This window comes from Bombus affinis, chromosome 4, assembly GCF_024516045.1.
Source record: "Bombus affinis isolate iyBomAffi1 chromosome 4, iyBomAffi1.2, whole genome shotgun sequence".
NCBI lineage: Eukaryota > Metazoa > Arthropoda > Insecta > Hymenoptera > Apidae > Bombus > Bombus affinis.
The window spans coordinates 13,290,524-13,307,000 of record NC_066347.1 but is presented as its reverse complement, the minus strand read 5'-3'; the positions used below and the strand labels follow the sequence as shown (position 1 = coordinate 13,307,000).

Here is a 16,477-nt window from a genome sequence, read left to right as displayed (position 1 = left end):
AAATGAAACAAGAAATCACGCGTGTTAACAAACTTTTTTTCATATTTTGCTTAACGTTAGAAAATGACCGAGAATTAAAGCCAGTTACATATCCTTTCTTTTTTTAATAAAATAAAGTTTTCTCCGAAATTTAGAAGGAAGTTCAATTCACAATTTCAAGTTTAGATGGAGGCAAAGCTTTTTATAACGTAAAAGAAAAAGCGAGTATCATCTTTGTATTTCGCCTCTTTTTATCAGATTCTGATTTCAAAAAGTAAATGGAAGTATCGTGTAGACTTTCGTTTCGAGATATTTTTAATTTTTAAAAAATCAGTCTGCTATACTTTTCTCTTAATTCCATGTCACCCATTCGATGATATGAGCATAAATAGAAGATTTCAATACCTTTGATTATCACACACAAAAAATTGCATTTTCCGAGAAAGCGTTTTATCCTGTAGAAATCGCGAATGAGACACTGTAGATGCAGTTGAAAGTGACGTAGTAAGTAACTTTTGCCAACGAGATTCGTGTTGCAATCGTAATTCTGTCTTATGCGCGTTCTTTCAAGAATATTTTCCCGACTTACTACAACATTTCTCAAATCTGCATATTATAAAATGTTTCACCGAAATTACGTTATTTCTCACAGTGACACGCACTGTAAATAACACGTCTACACCGGCGTAAGCAGGAACACGAGTTTCAAATTGAAAATGTCTTTCCTAAAACGTTGAAAATAGTTTTAGATTCACTTCGTAGTTTTCTGAGAACAGATATAGTTTAATTGAGATATAATTCTAATTGAGAATAGCAAATTCATTCAGAGAGCTTTTCGATCACAACTTTCGTGTACTTCGTTCCACCTGTTGAGTTCGTTATAGCACGTACGAGTGTTAACAAGAATGCGAAATAAAACTCGAGTAAAATAATTGTAAATTGGACTACAAATTAAGGAAAAGAGCATCTTATTTAACACCAAATTTCATATCTAAGGAAATGGAAAACCTAGATCGAATAAAAAATACAAACATGCAAAAAGAATGCTATATTAAAATACTACACTGCCGAGAAAAATCGCAGTTCGTCCATGAGAGGAGATTAGTACGACAAGAAAATCTATACAGGTGAAATTGCGAATCACGTGTTATTTGGAATGTAAAAAAAAAAAGAAAATCTCAATGGACGCCTGTTCGTTTCAACGGTTCATCGTTTGACGTACAAAATTAAAAAAAAAAGCACTCGTCACGTTTCGGCAAAAATTCCGCGCAATTAAAGATCGATTCGAATGCGAACGGACAGAATATTTTTCGCATATTTGCAATAACTACGCCAAACAATGGAGCAAACAATATACTGATAGATACGGGACAAATTGCTACAACAATTTACAATTGGTTTTGTAAACGAAATTATATATTTGAATTTATCAGCTCGAAGATTTTCAATTCGTCAGCTTACGACGAAGTTTATGTAAATCGTATTTACGTATGATCTGTATCGTTAATTATCGTTCGTGCGTAGGGTTGATGTCTCGTGCTTTTTCGTTTCACGAACACATGCATCCCTAAATTGCTTAAGGGACCGTGTTTGATTTCCCCGGACAATCCAAACGAAATCAAATTCATAATCCGATTCTGGAAGTTGATAGCAGAAAAATCTATCGATCGCTTGTTTATCTAGCATATATTTTTCCCTTTCGAAAATTGGACGACAAGACAACGACGATACAACACCAGCAAATTCTCTAAATTTTTATTGCAGAATGATCTTATCTTAACGATCGTTCCGCGAGACTGTGTCTGGAAACTATCCAAGGAAAACGCATTTATCCATTCAACAAATTATTTAAAACCTTCTTGGCCATTTTCTCTTCTTTTTACGATTATTAATCGAAATATATTTTTTTTATCGAAGAGCAGATTGAATCTGCACGAAGAAAATAATGTACACAGTTCTATAATGGATAAGAGATGGATAGATATGTAGATAGATAGATAGAGAGAAAGATTATGAATAAAAGCCCGTCGCAAGCTTTTCTAGATAAAAAAAAAGCACGCGGTCAACGTAATTTACAAATGTCAATCCGATTTACAAATTTCATCGTCGCAATTTTTTAAAAACTTAATTTATAAGTGTATTAACGCATTTTTTATGCGGAGCACGATTGGTTTGCGCATGCGAGTATCATCGGGCGGAATATTTGCCGAAGACTGGGTCGAATTTCCGTAAAAATTTCTCGTGCTATTCTCATTAAGTTTGCTGTTCGAATTTCCGGTACGTTAATGCGAGAATGTATTAATAGCTAAAGGTATAATATCCTTGGGAACGCCTTTCAGCTCAAGATATTTCCGACAACATTTTTCCAAGGAATTATCGTATCTTCGCGAAACGTGATATAAAAACTCATATAATATTTAGGAGAATGCCTGTAAATTTAACGTTTCATATGCTGACGCCAGAAATGCAATACGACGAAATGAAATTTTCATCAGGAACTACTTTCAGGAACAAAGTATAACGAAACATATTTAACTAATTCGAGTATTCTGTCTGCTATTGACAAAAGCGTCTGAAGAATAATATATGTGATCTTTGCAAATAGTTCGAATGTTTCCAGGCAGAATATCACGAATCGTCTTCGTTTACTATGGGAAACCAAACAGATTAAACCAATTACCATGAAACTGCTATAAAAGTGACTTCGTCTTGGACAGATGCATTCGTAATTGGGCACTATAGCGAGCCAATGACGTCGTAATGTCAGAGCGGGATTGAATCGTCGTCAGGGGACAAAACTGGCGTTGTGCCCTGTTTCACTGGCATAAAATCGATCGTTATACGCGCGCCAGATTAATTGATTTCTCGATGAATTCGAGTCTCTCTCTACCACCCTTTGCAAAAGGATTTGTCTACTTTCGATTAAAGCTTTGCTACCATAAGCATCTTCAAGAGGGTCACTCGTGTTCACCCTCTTTATCTTAATTTTAATTATACTTAACAACTATATTCTAAATATAGATAAATACAAAATTATACTTGTATAGATCGTATGCGTATGTATACACATATGCACGTGTTTTTCTCGTTATTCTCTGACGAGTATAGGCGTGTTACGTTCTAGGCGAGTGTCGGATCGCATCGATGCTCGATTTCATTTCCTAGGGGACTGTCCGTCTCTTTGTATCACCTTGGCGCGTCCCAATGTAGTCGATTAGAAAACTCTAATTAGAACAAATGAATTAGAGCGGTGCCAGTGGAACTCTTATCGTCGAGACCAGTCTGTATGGCCATCCGAAAATTTATCGAACAACGCCACGATCCAGATTGAAATGTCGTCCCTTTCAAAAAGAACAGCGATTGAACCCTTCCGGGGATGTCTTCAGAGACACGGCTAATATATACGATGCTGTACCTAGATACGTTATATACGTTATAAGTATAGCGCGGGATAGGTGGCGCCAAGTTCGTACATACAACAGACTCGAAATACTGATCACGAGTTCTCCTTTCTTTCTCCCCTCGATGCTGCGAACTTTCCCGCGTTTCACGGCGATTCGAATTTTCCTAGATGTCTGGTGTCACGTTCCAAGATACTTCGCGTCAGAGAAATTATTCCATTTGTCGTCACCGATCCTATTTCAACAACGGTGTAACGAGCGACCGTGCACCGACCGATCCCGGAAGATATTCTTGTTTGTTCTCGGATGCTGGTTTACTTTTCTCGTTATTCTAATCCCTCGGGATACCTTGAAGCCAGCGACGACCAAATCCGAAGATACCTCCGGAGAACATGGAGAACACCTGATCTGACGAGTTCACGGCCATTAGTCCGATCTTTTCCTTCTCAATTGTGTGAAACTTCTTGTAATCTTGTTTCAGAATCACCGAAACACCGAAGAGACCCTCCAGAAACTTCTCTGAGGAAAGTTACACGGTGAAAATAAACGCTCCAAGAAAAAACGTCGATTCACGTGTGCGATTATTTTTTCTATGTTACGCGATAATTTTTACCCGATTGCGAGCGCGTTCTCGGGGAACACGGAGGAAACGAGAGGATAAAGATGATTCGGGCGGCGAATGGGAAGCTCGAGGATAAAATGGACGATCGAGGAGAGATAAGAAGTGCACGAGGTTACGGTGATACGGAGGTTTTAGGAGCACGATGGCTCGCATCTCAACCGCGCGGCGGCTCGGAATCGACTGGCATCCCGAGGGCTTAGACGCCTCCTGCTGGTCGCTCGACGGTCCTCTCTCGCACAACCAGGCGCAGACGCCCCAAAACAATCACCCGCCACGATCTGTTATTCTTGCTTCACCTCGCATATCTACTTACATGCCGCTTGCTTCCTTTCCGTTTTCTTCCTTTCCTTTCGTTCCCGACTCTTCTCTTTTTCTCTCTTAATTCGTATTTGTTAAAAGTTTGCCAAACGTTACACAACGTGTCACCTTTCATTTTCAGCACGTTTCATGTCAACTCTGAAACGGCTTCTGTTATAGTCTTTCCGAAGCTGTACGAGGTTTTTCATCTTTGAAACAAGTTCCACATATTACTCTTGTGTTCTAAATTTTCATCACATTGCTCTGTTACTTTCGTTATATACGCTAGCGCTGAAGAATATATGGATACTTGCTTATCTTTGACAGAATGTAATTTAGTTAGAGAATTACGAATAGGTGACTCAGGATGATTTTATTCTTTAATAGAGCTATCGTAGAATTCTACGACGTGATAAAATTTATTTTTAATTGGCATCTGTAAGTGTCAAACACTATGGAGCTATTTATTATTTATTATTTATTTATATTGCTCGTTATCCTCAGATTGTTCGGTTGCCAAGTTATAAATATGACAGAGAAGATCTTTTTAATAATAATGTTTGAGATCTGTTAATCTGTCACGTATTGAATTTTAATATAACACTGGCAAACTTCTAAATAAACAATTTAAATTTCATATGTTATATTGTTCGCTTGTATGATACGAAGACAGAAAATGTGATTTTTTGTGTTACTTATTAGTATTATTCTCGTATTTTTAATACAACAGAAACGAAGCTTTCATGTAATTGCGAGGCGATGTACATGCTATTTTCCATGTGGCTGAAGAAAAATTGATTGTTCAGTATGGTTGATTGCCACCGTTCATAATGAATATTAAAATATGCAGAAATAAGTGCATTTTGACGTAACCTTTAGTATATTAATATAAATGGAAATCGTATCACGGCTATAATATTTAACGCACATAAATCGTAGTTTATGAGAATAATGCATGATTGCTAACAGGTCCATTAAAATTGTAGCATATTTACCTCATAATTCAACGAACACTGAAAAATCAGTTATATAAATAATTAATCAACCGTATGGTATCCGATTATATCTTAAATATTTAATAAATATTTTTGTAATTTCTGTTAAATTAGTTGCATCGTATCGTATCTTGCTAATTAATATTTTCATAAGTTATTTATGCTATACACTATAACATTTTATAACATGATACGTTTAATGTATTTCAAAGTATTATAAAGTAAAGCTTCATTGAAACCACAGATGACATGCTTTTTCAATTCCGTTTTCCATTCCCGTTTCAATTATCGTTTCACAAAAATTTGCAACAACGTATCTCTTCACTTCAGAAAGCATTTGGACATTGTCTCACTAATCCAACAACAGAAACGTCAACTTTCCTTTGAATTTCTTTCCTTTTTATTAATTTTTTAATCCCTACTCGTCCTCCTTTTCCGCTTCGAGCACTCGTGCAACGTATGTAAATGTGTACGTATATACGTACACAGCACAGTTGCTTCATTTTTTGTTACTCGTTTCGTTTGATTCTTGCTGTTATATACACATTTTCCATCTCGGATTTATCATTTTCACTCGCGTATTCATGCATACACATATACAGACATATAATAGTTAGACAGAGGGTCTACGATTTTAAGTATTCATAGAGCTTATCGATCGAAGTAGAATACGTTCAATCAACGTACATAATTCCTGGCATCGTTCCTTTTAGTGTAAAATATAATAGAACTTTACATTTAAAAATGTTCAGAACGTAAGCGATGAAGAGAGAAATGCCTTGATAAGATATTGATGTAAATAAAAGAATCTATCTAGAAATATATTAATTACATTTAAGAGAAAAGAAACGTGTTAATAGTAGATTATTAGTAGAACTTCGTTTATCCTAATTAATCGTGATACACGCTGTTTGAATAATCGAATTTTTCAGCTAATCGACCAACTCGCGTATAAGAAAAAGTATTCGAATTATTTTATAAATATTAATATAAAATAGGAAGAACAATTTGCACAAAATTGTAAAGATCTCCTTCAGTTTCTATTTTTGTTTCACACTTTTTCGTTCTACGATAGGTTCCACGTTGACCAAATTTCATTTGTACCAATTGAGAAGAATTACAAACTTCTTTCTTTAACAGCCTGAATCTCGATCGGCTTTGAAAAGTCAGTCAAAGTGCGAATCGAATTCCTCTTAAAGTTCACTTCGTGGTTTCTCACTTTCGCGCCTCTGTAAACTTTTATTATCGTATTATATATGTATGAGTTTTTACCAGTTTCTATAATTTCACGGCTAGATTTTGCTCGAATTAGAAAAGAGTTCGTCAACAAGATTTCATATGACGTCTATACGACGATATGCATGTTTCTAGAAATGTGAAAGGGACACAAATTTTCCTCAATTTGTTTGAGAACTCGAGAACTCCAAATGCGATGCAACGTCTAAGCTGAATTAAAAACAGTTTTATTACTTCGTATTCAACTGTTTCAAAGAATTACAAGTTGAACTTGGACGTAATAAAAATATAAGAAAACAAAAAGAAATATCGAAAGACATGTGCGATGCATCAATAATGGAAATATGAAATAAACGATGCGTTGATTTATAATTTATGAATGCAATTGATGAACGCTTGAGAACATTTTCTTTTTATTAAGCATTTTTACTATCGTCAATAAGTCGTTTTATTCTGAAAAATCAGTATTCTTCCGTTGTTTTGTTTGTTCGTTTCTTTTTTTTTTTTTTTTTTTTTTTTTACTTCCCTTTAATTCTTATTTTATTTTCTGAAACACTGAAACACCTAGTATTCTCACGCCAATTTCACAGATATATATTTGGAATAAACGTTGAATATTATCGAGATATAAAAGCGTAACTATATAAATAATACGACCATGGAACATGGCTATAGAAAATGACTGGACTTATTCGCATAATTATGTTCAACGACGTTAACGCAGTAATTTTAGCAATGAGGTCTGTTTCTATTCATTTCGCTACTTCCTGCGGCTACTTGGTATGTTCGATGTACAACGAATTTTCGTCTTTGTAGTTGTTCACTGGCCCCAAATTAGCAGAAGTTACTTTCTCAATCGCTCTTCGTTCTTCTTCCCTTGGGAAACTTTCCGCATCACTTTCTAACAACGTGATCTTGCCTCGCTTTCATTTTTCCTTTTTGGGCATCGGAAAATTATTATCTTCGATTCTAGACACAGTACTGATCAAAAGTTTGGAATCATTAATCGAACAGATATAATTATCTTCAAAAATTCTTCAGAGAAAAGCTCCATTGAAGGAAAGTGCAAATGTACGAGTTTTAACAATAGAATTTAACGAATGAAATTATCTCAAAAAATTATTTAGCAAAAAAAGTTCATTAAAGCGAAATAAGTTATTATTAATATTCATAATGTTAATTAAAATACATGTTTGATTTGACAGGTACTGTTTAAATTAGGCAAACAACACTAACTTTTTCCGGTACAATACGTAATTTCTTGTGTATTGAAGCAACGTGGTATGAAGTGGTATTTTATCGGATTTGTCTTTGAAAACGGTTCATCCGTTTGCTGCTATTGTGAAAAATGCAGAGAATTCTGTCTGGATACAAAGAGTCTTTGAATTCTATTCGTAGCTGAAAAGTATATTTTAATATCTGATCGAGTGCATTCGTGTGTATTATATTTTATTTCACATATTTATATCGGATTTATTCGATCTGTCAAACATACGGAATATTTATGTGCTTTGAGAATAAAATTGCGAGAATTTTAGAAATCTAGAAAAAAATTATGTTTTCTATAGTTTTTGTATTTTACGAAACAAATTCGATATCTGTATCGAGTTTTCGCGAAGACTTGCCCTATTTCCCTAGCATTCGTTATTCTGTCGAGGTTTTATTGACAACCGAACTTCTGGTATTTTTTAAACATTTCTGGTCAAATATTCGAAAAGATTGTCGGGATATTTATAGAAAAAACAGATTTCTATCGTATTTAAATCTCCTAAAATTTTAAAATTTTTTACTTTTATCGTCTCTCAACGCATTTTTCAATTCTATTGTCACATTTTAAGCTTTACATTCAACATTTGATATTTTTTAATAACATTCAGCATTTATATCTCGAATTTTCAGTGGTAAAATAATAAATCCAGAACAATACCGCGTGCAAGCTTTTCGTAATTACAAAGACATTCAGCAGAGTAACATTATTAGGATGGTGAAATACGAAGAACAAATTTGAGCCGCATTGTTACTGAAAGCCATGTGTAGCCTGAAAATGATCACAGACTGCTAAAATACGAAAATAAATTCTGATTTATCGGCAAATAAAAAGAATAAAATAACGATCCTTTTTTTTTTTAAATTTCAACAACCTTATCTGCCCCAGCCTTTTTTCGTTGTTTTTACGTACCTTAATTAACAATTTGTAACTTCGATTTTACAATTGCATTGTAAATTTTATCATTTAAACACTAGAATTTCGAGATACTGTACAAAGAAAGATTTTTCATGGACAATGTTTAATACATACATGTAAAAATATTTCCACAAAAGAATTACATATCATGGCAGATAAAATTCAATTTCGAAGTGCAAACAGAATTAATAAGCATGCATAAGCAGTTGTCTGTCAGGCGTATTCCTTTTTAGAATAACGAGGTAATGCATATTTATAGATCAACGTGTTGACATACGTAGCTGTCATTTCCTTCGTATTCCTCGTTTGCAAGTCCACAGGTGGAGCTTTTCGAAATCACATCAGTAATACACATATTCATTTTCGCATCGAATTCACATTTAAAAAGAAAAAAGGAAACCAGAAAGATAATTGGTAATTACGAGTAACTTATCTTCTGTTTCCAAGTTTTATCTTGCCTCGATAGAAAAATATTTACATATAAAAGAACATACATTTTTTATTTATGGTATATTACCTTCCTATGGTATCTTCCTTTGAGAGGAATTTTTAGTTCAAAATGCTGCTTCAGGGGATTAAAAAATATCCTATGTGTCATTAATTGCTAATGCAGTATGCTTTATTAAGTACAAGTATAGTTGGCAGAAGGCTATGTACTTACTTTCGAAATTTACATTTTGTTTGAATAATCTTTACCTTGTTAGTAAAATTGTACATTAATTTATACTTGCAAAATTGTATTTTAACTAATTTTATTTTAATTCGTACAATATACGTGTTTGAAATTGTGACTTTAAGATATTGAAATTTTATAATAATTCACAGAAATACGCTGCAAAAGCCGCGATATCGAAACAACGAAACCCTAATGATTTCCTCTTCCTGGAACTGTTCGACCGCGAATAATCTCATTATCGAAACAATTTGGTACCAAAGGACAATTATATGTGTATATACGCGACCAGATTTTATGATTATTTGTTTCCTCTGGATCAATTCGAAAAAGCAAAAGATGGAAATATTCTCTGAGAAAGAATTATGTATACTAAAATAACATGTTCCTAAAAAATTCGTGAAAAATATTCCACAAAAAAGTTCAATGGTTAAACATTGATTTCACATATCAAAACAATCGAAATGATTGATATTAGATTTTTTCTCTGTCGTTCACATATTTTTAAGAGAATACATCATGCTTGAAATAACTTGTTTATTTTATTTTTCTATAAATATTATCTTTTACAAAAATGTTTAGATACGTGTACTTCTATACTCTTAAACAATTAACATCCTTCGAAATAGGTATCAGCAAGAAAAAGAACGAACTTATCAGACAATCCAACATTTAACTCTATGTCATAGGTTGTTAGTCCTAGTGTTAAGTAAACATAGCTTCAATGAACCGTTTTAGAAATTTTAGAAATACGAGAATCTTGTTTCAAGGGAATTCTCCTCTCAAACTCGTTCGTCTGATTAAATTGTATACACCAGAAACGTTTCTCCTCTCGTAGCAGCGTAATTCGTCAACACAATGCATTGGAGCGTATAACAGTTATAAAGCAGCACAATTTACGAGCCGAAGCCATATATCTCCGAGATAAAATGTGCTATAACCGAAGCCGGTCTCTGTCCCAGTTTTTCCCTTTCTGCCTTCCGTTTCTTTTCACACCAATGTTCCCTCGTTGTGTATGCACGTCGGTCTTTGTCAACGTTTGGGTTTTTATCCCGTTGGATTTTTTAGGCTGCGTTTTTATATCGCTCGATAAAGTTCATAATAACGTTCGAATGACGCGATCCCTTTACACGATCTTTGAATTGGTTGATCGTGCAAAAGCATTGAGTACAGTTCACGGAAATACTCCAACACCTTTAGAGAACTCTGATGAATATATGTAGTATCGTGGACAAAAGGCCTAAGATATCGGCCGAACCATAAACAATGTCGCGAGAGCCGCGGCATCGTCGGGTACATCAATGTGTCGTCGGTCTTCTTTTTAAGTGGATAGTTTCGTGGAAAGGGCCTGCGTGACCCTGGCCACGGGCGTTTCGGGACACGTGTCTCGAACGACGGGAAAAGACAAAGAGACGTTAAAGGCAGTGTTAGTTGAGAAGCCGGAGAAGACGGATGCAAAAGGTGTGCAGAGTGTGAGTTGAGAAGCGAGAGCGAGCGAGTGTAGAAGCCGAAGAGTGTGAATCGGGAAGTCGGAAGCCGCATATGAGAATAAGACGCACGACAGCATTGTAATCATTTCGTTGCTTCGAATATTATTTATTAAATCGAAACATCATTACTTGTCCTTTCCTCTAAGACCCATTTAGATACTACATATATTATGCGTGTTGTGCAGAACGTTTCGTTTATTAAAACCATTTCGATCTTGAAATTATTTGTGATATCTTCTTATGAAGAACCTGCGAATAAACCTATGGATCTGAGCCATTTGTTCATTTACGATCGAATATTAATCGTCTACGTACGTAACGTAATTAACAAGTTCATAAAAATAACAGAGTCGAATCAGCTTGATTTTTGAGAGGTTCGAGTATTTTGTGCCATCTGTATACACACATTTTCAACGTAATTTCCAGTTTTACCAATATGACAGTGACAATCGTATCTCATTGCACGTTAATCTGTGCTAATGACATTTCAAAATATTTTCCACAGTACAATATATACGTAATACTTTTGTGAGCCAGTGTACCATAATTACGAGGCAAACCCAGGTTTTCGGCCTGTATTCGCCAAACGTGCTCTCACCAGTTGTTTCAATTCGATTTCCATTGATGTGCTTTGAGGCTGAAAGTACAACCGTTCTCTATGCATGAACCTTTGTCGCGGAATTATCCCGTAACGTTATAGCGTTTCGGCGGCAGACATTGAGAATAATTATTGCTTTCGGTTGTAAAAGATAATGGAAGAGGATAACTTGGGAAGATGAAATGATTTAATAGGGGAAGAGGAAGAGAAATGACAACGCGGGCAATGCTGACGTTTGGATTTAAAGAGACGTCTGTTAATTATTGGAAAAATGGGGATCGTATGAAGAAGACTAGATTGTAAAAGTGTAGTAGGGACACGCTTTTAGCGGTCGCAAAGTGTATTATGCGACATGGCGTAATCCTTTGATCGCATTCGTGTACTTTTCTGCTGATGAAATTATTACAGGTATCGTTATTTTACAACGTAGAAATGTGAAATTGAATATTTTTTATAACTCGTATTCGTTTTCAACTTCGTTGCGTTCTTTAAGTATCTTTCGACACAATCGCATTGTTTAAGTTGGGGAAAAAAATGAAATGATCGTTATCGATATTCGGAATACGAATGTTTAGGCATTTATGGGAAAATTAAACTAAATTAAATTACTAAAACACACAGAATGCGCGTAATGAAGAGAAATATGTAAAATATAAACAATTCGTGTTATGATATTTAGTGGCTAAAAGAAGCCTAAAAGCGGAAATTCAAAATATATTTTCTTTTACTTCTTTCGCAATGGTAAAATATTTCGGTATTTTTCGTAATTTCTTTTGACCCTTGTCAGAACTTTGAAAGTACCTTCTAAAGTTTTTTCTATTCTCAAGGGTACCAAATCTCATTGATCCTGTAACTATAACACTTTGTGAAAGTGAAATTGAAGAGGAAAATATCATTGATCATCTTCTGACTCTGTTATCTCGCTTATGCAAATCATAAGTTCTACCTCTACCTCAGTTTTGAACGATGGGCGAATATATTTCAATAATTTAACAACAACATTTTACGTTAGAAATTATTTTAGAAAATTCTAAAGATCGTTCTTTCATAAGAATTGAGAAAGCAAAGGATCATCAATTTCCCCTTTTACTATTATAAAAGAAGATTTAACTTTTGCTTCGTCCGCGATAGCGTAGCCAAAGTTTCATACGCGATGCTATCGATTTCGAAATCAAAGAACGTCCAAGAACCTGGACCATTTGATTGTGAAATATTTTTATGAAGTACTGTTTAGCCCGTTCTGAATTAATAGTGGAAAGAACGCGCAGTCTGTTTATTTTACGACTTCAGTTGATTCAACTGGAATTATAAGACAATTTTTTATGGCTTGCAATAGTTATGATTGCTTTCTTTGTTCCATGAAACCACGAAATCATACAAATTAATTAAATTAAACGCAATATCTTCTCTCTTAAATTCAATTAAATAACGAAGCAAGTTTTAATTGCTTCATTGCAGCAATTGTGAAAACACGTAAATACGTATTTCATTTCAGACTAATTAGTACGTAATATTAATACAGTGCTGCGACTTGATTTCTCTTCAAAGAAATTGTAACGAACAGAATCGGCTTTCTACCTCTGCAAGAATTTTTTTCGAATACTTCAAACGAATCATAATTTTCAAAAAATTTGAAGAGAGAAGTGTTATATTAGAAATTTAACACTAACACTATCTAAAGGAGGCTAAAGTATAAAACTTGTAGCGAAAGATTTCAGATAAGATCAGTATCGGTATTTTCAAATTAATAAAGTTCCAGACAAATTTACAAAAGCGCATCGTTGTCGTAAATCCATACAATTTTTACGAATTAATCATTTCAACTATTCTGATAATTCTACTGTTAAACTTTAGAACTATGAAAGTATCACTTTCATTTTGAATATTTCAAATAAAATATTTCAATATTTCAATAATAAAATTTCCAATACATTGGCTGAAAACGAAGGAACTCCGGAGGAAAACGTAAAGTAAATGGACATGGAAGATGGACAAATCTGTGTACATCTAATCACAAGCGACAGTAGCTGGATCCATGACTTGTAGCTTCTAAAATAAGATGCAGGCGTATACTTTCAAACGATAGAACTTTTTTCAGTTTTCCCAAGTTCTTTGTTCGATTATCTTCTGTTTGTACCACCAACGAATCATGAATAATATTTCGAATATATAAAAAGTTCCCAGACAAGCAGAAGACAAATAGAATAAAGCATTTGCTATAACGAAACCAGTTATATGATATATCGTAAAAAGCATCCATTAAAAGGAAAGCAGCACGAGGAACAGAACCAATCTTCTGTTTGCCGTCGAACATTCACAGGACTCCACAAAGGGCAACACAGAACATGGATCTTGGTTCTCATTTCCCTAGTTATATCCGGCGGGTACAACTGCTTGGAGAAACGGTGCTTGACGATTCTGAATACTGCATTCTTACGACTGACGAGATCGGTTCCGCATTTTCATCACACTCGAAAAGATCACTTTGTACGGAATGAGAAAGTTGTCTTGCCGTCATTGCCATTGCATAGGAAGAGTAGATTGGATGTATGCTCACGAATACCTATGTAGATTTAGCGATTCGCTAATGACGACAAGTTTGCAATTTCTGCTTACAGAATTGTATTTGCTTTTTTCCTTGTGTAGCTGAAAGATAACGGATTCCATTGCGTAGAAATTCTACAGTGGGCTGCTTATATCTTATAAGGGTTTTCACCATGACGTAGCACTCGTTTCAAAAGTGTTAAACCTTATTCAGGATTAATACTGAAAAAGAAATTATTTTCAAATAAATTGACTTATTGATGCTGATAATATTCGGTAATACAAAGTGATCACTGTGAAAGTAATGATACTGAAAATGTGATATATCGTATGTATATCGGAAATTTTTATATGGTTAAACAAAATCGATCAAATATATCATTATCGGTTATTTAACAGTCAAATATTTTACAATAAGACGATTTAAATTTACTTCACGCCATTCGAAGGGAAGAGAAGTCGAACATCGACTAAAATTGATGGGTCAAAAGTCACGGCAGTCTGGTAAGTGCCAGTAACATTAAAATGAAATCGACAGGCGAGTGTCATACGAATAGAAAATTATTTGATTTATTTTCTCCTTTTGCGTTGTAATATAAATGTCAAATACGATTCGTATTATCAAATTATAAAAGTAATATTATATTTTAAATATAGTTTCAATTTTTAAAAATTTATCAGTTTACCTATGATATTTACCTTTACGAACCGAAATATTTCCATTTCCATTTGTTTCTGCAATTTGTAATAATTCGCATCACTTGTTATTACTTTGCTGGCTTTCCGTCTCCTCGGAATTAAAGATGGGAATATAATGAAGATAATTTGAAACTGAAATCGTTCTCAGTAAATCACGGGAAACGAGGTGCAATATTACTTGGAAATTCCTTAACCAATACAACTTAGAAACGACAATTTTCCTACCGACCTACACAAATAATAATAAATTCATCCTATGATACATAATTAATCCAAATAAAACATATATTCTCCAATCAATCACATCGTTTTAATAGAATCTTTTCTTTCTCCCGTAAAATTGAAAAAATAAAATTTATTACCTTAATTAATAAAATTTATCAGTAATTAAGTATATATTTTGTATTCTATTCTGTATAAGTCACGATTCTAATATGTATTCTAATATAATTCACGATTAAATCAAATTAAATTTTGTTAAAAACATTTAACCATTCCTAATAATTTGAAAACTTTTCAATGATATTGTACTTTGATCGAGGTGTATTCCTAATTGTTGGACAGAATATGTTTTATCACAGAGAGTGAGAAATTTCGTGCATATCTTTCCACAACGTTGACTAACGCTACGGTTTCATTAATATAAAAATATTGATCGTAAATATTGACGCAAGTTGGTTTCATTTTCTGAATGAAAAATTTGCATTTATATTAAAACTTCACTTTAAAAATTGAACTTCGCATAGAACAACAATTTATTATTGTTTTCTCTTTTAAAAATATATTTTAATTTTCTCGTAAAAATTTGCCAAGTCAAGGATAAATGTGACTTATAAACGAGAATTTACACAGTGAAATACAAAAACATTTTGTTTTACTAGATTTAGATGAAACTAAAGGAAAGTTAATTATTTATATTCAAGTGGAACAAAAATTTCGAAAACGATCCTCGTACATATTTTAGCTTTCAGCGAAATGAAATCGTGGGGCGATCAATGTCATCGTATTTCATCCTTATTACTCGGGATCTTACAGAAGTGAACATTCGAGACTTTCATAATCCTACTCCAAGATAAGTACATTGAGAGCCCCACTTTCGCTAAAATGGGAGGATAAGAAATTTGGAACTAGATACAGAGTGAAGAACCATCATCGCGATACTCAAGAGGGGAGCCAGTCGCTGATAACAATCTCGCTACTGAGATATACTCGAAATAGCCTGATTACTGGGTCCATCATTTATTATTTATCATCCATGTGTTTCTAGAACGGAGGGATGAATAAAGTTTCAAATTGTATAATATGAAACTGTAAAAATTGATTTTAACACTTACTTGCTATAGAATTATTTTACTTTTGAAATTTCATTGAACATTTCAAATTATATTTGAAGGTACCATTCGATCATACAAATTCTTTACTGTAAGTTTTAAATCGTGGATTAAAATTTGAAAACTTAAAGCTAAACCCAAATTTATTAAACTCTAAGTGGCATATAGATGACGTTAGTTTTAGACGAATCCAGGAGAAAAATGTGTAACTCAAACGAATATTACAGATCAATGACTGTTAATATAACACGATATAATTTCACATAATTATTAAATTAAAAAAAATATTTTAAACAGAAATATCTTGTTTAAAAATTTCGTGGAACCCAACTATGTTGCGCCAAGTGGCCGGAAATTCACCTTCAACGAGCTTGAAAGCTACCGGTAAGGTAGAATGTTTGAAATTAGGATCGTTTACGCTCAGAAT

At 33.8% G+C, this 16,477-nt stretch overlaps 1 protein-coding gene across 10 annotated transcripts in view; it reads right to left on the bottom strand.

Moving 5' to 3' along the window:
* LOC126915054 (potassium channel subfamily T member 2) overlaps nucleotides 1–16,477 on the bottom strand; it is a 202,924-nt gene that overhangs the window by 155,274 nt on the left and 31,173 nt on the right. For 2 of the 10 annotated variants that reach the window (XM_050719371.1, XM_050719372.1), the window contains exon 1: nucleotides 2,660–4,180. The exons of the other annotated variants lie outside the window; for them this stretch is intronic. The gene's annotated coding sequence lies outside the window, so the exon portion shown is untranslated. Of the gene's footprint in view, nucleotides 1–2,659; nucleotides 4,181–16,477 lie in introns of those variants that run through there. 10 annotated transcript variants of the gene reach the window in all.